Source organism: Morone saxatilis, unplaced genomic scaffold, assembly GCF_004916995.1.
Source record: "Morone saxatilis isolate NCDOM2014 unplaced genomic scaffold, NCSU_SB_2.0 Contig18, whole genome shotgun sequence".
NCBI classification, from domain to species: Eukaryota; Metazoa; Chordata; class Actinopteri; family Moronidae; genus Morone; species Morone saxatilis.
Window position 1 is genome coordinate 2378377 of NW_023339740.1, and position 2101 is coordinate 2380477.

Sequence of the window (2101 nt, forward strand, 5' to 3'; positions counted from 1 at the left end):
AACACAAAGATTATACACTCATAAAAACATACCTATGAATATTATATTCCATTTCTGACAATAGATCCTGGACCTTTAAGTCATACTTTTGTCAACTTTAGACTGTATTTATTCAGGGGCTTGTGCAACATTTCATGTCTGGTATATTTTGTTAACCCATTAATAACTATATTTAGTATGGGGTGGAAAAGCCTCACAAGACGTATGGCTGCACATGACAAAATCTGAATTATTTATTTCACATAGTTATCATGCCTTCATTTGTAAATGTTCTTTTAAAAACTGCAATAATTGTTTAACATTCATTTGACACTTTAAATATCAGAGTTACACTAAATCAAACATTATTAAAATTAAAGTTGTTCTGAATCCAGTGTTGATATGACTATAGTTTTTACTTAACAGAGATACAGCCATTTCTGTATCACACTACATTTAGTCATTAGCCACTAGGGGTTACACATTTTATCCCATGGGAATACATTATAAAATGTCTAAGGTCTGCACAATGGAAATACTGGACCAAGACAAAGCAACAAACACTTTTTTTTTGTTCTAAGGTATTAAAAAAGTATTGTGTTGGTATCAGTAGCATAATACATGGTATTAGCACATGTATTTGCTCAGCAGACTAGGATAAATCATGTGAATCAGCAGTCCCCAAACTGTGATAAACTGTACAATGAACCCAAACAGTGAACGCAATAACTGCAGGAAGTTGTAAAACAAGCCATTTGGAAGAATTTTGAGCAGATTGATCAGAGATGAGTTCCTGTTGACAAATTCTGTGGTTTCATCTCGTTGTTTCAGCTATTTGGTTGTTTGAAGTTTTCTCATACAGGACAAGAGAGTGAATGCTCTGTGAATGCAGCTTGTGTTCAGGTCTTCAAAAGAGTAGATACTAAATAATAATCTAAACTTTAAAAATAACAACTTACTTCAGTTTACTTCGCAGAAATTAACAAAATGCTAAAAAAAAAGGTTATTACAATTAATTAAAACTAAACTAAAAGCAAAAACTAGGTGTGAAAAAACATCACAACTGAAATAAAAATAAAAGGTAGACTAGAAAAAAAACTGAAACAATATTGTGTTCTTGTGTTCGTACAACAAACAAAATTAACAGGTCATGTCTTTAGTTTTAGTCTTTGTCACTTTGGTCACATTTGTTACACACATGAGGTGCATCTTTTTACTGACACTGAAATGTCTACATGACTGTGAGTCAAATGAGTTTCAATTCTAATACCTATTCCGACAAATACCCCCCATATTATAATAATACAAATCTAATACTGAAACAATAAAAGCTAAAAACAAAATAAACTAATTAAAAATACAATACTATAATGATGTTGGGAACTACTGAATAGCCAGTGTTACCTGATACAGTGCAGTTTCATATAGGAACTAATGAGCAGCTGCACTTGATCTACATTTAAAGACTTAAAGGCTTCTTGTGCGCAGGCCAGTGTTGCCTGTGTGTGCGGTAGGTAGGTGCTTCGCATTCTCTGGCAACCCAGCAGCGTTTTGACAGCTGTGATGAAACCACACTGCTGGTGTTACACGTAAATCAAAAACAGACCTGTAACAGCCCCTCTGTACTGTTTTTTAATCTCTTTTAATGTTGTCCCCTATAAATCCTTTGCGGCCTTTAGGTTTATTTTCCAACTAACCTTCTGACCCTTTTAGCAGTTTCCAACACATTTAGGCTAACAGCATGTTCTAGACCAAGTTAAAAGTAGGATGATGAAATGCTGTGTAATATCATACTTCCCACCCAAACAACCCAGGTCTCTGACAATAAGGGCTAGATGCTGATACTTGTTGCTACATAGGGGCGTTCCCAAGCATTTCAACATCCATGTTCTGTATAGGGAATATAAACTGGGTTCAAGTAAGGTGCATACATATATCCATACATCATTAGAAAGTGCACAACATTTTGTCATCATCTCCTTATATAACCTATATTTTTCATGTCATATGTTGTCATACATTGATGTATGGCTGTCGTTTTGGTAGTAAATTTTACATTATTTTCATGTTTTGCCTCCCTGTTTGCTGCTTCAACAAACTGCCCCATAGTAATCATTCATTC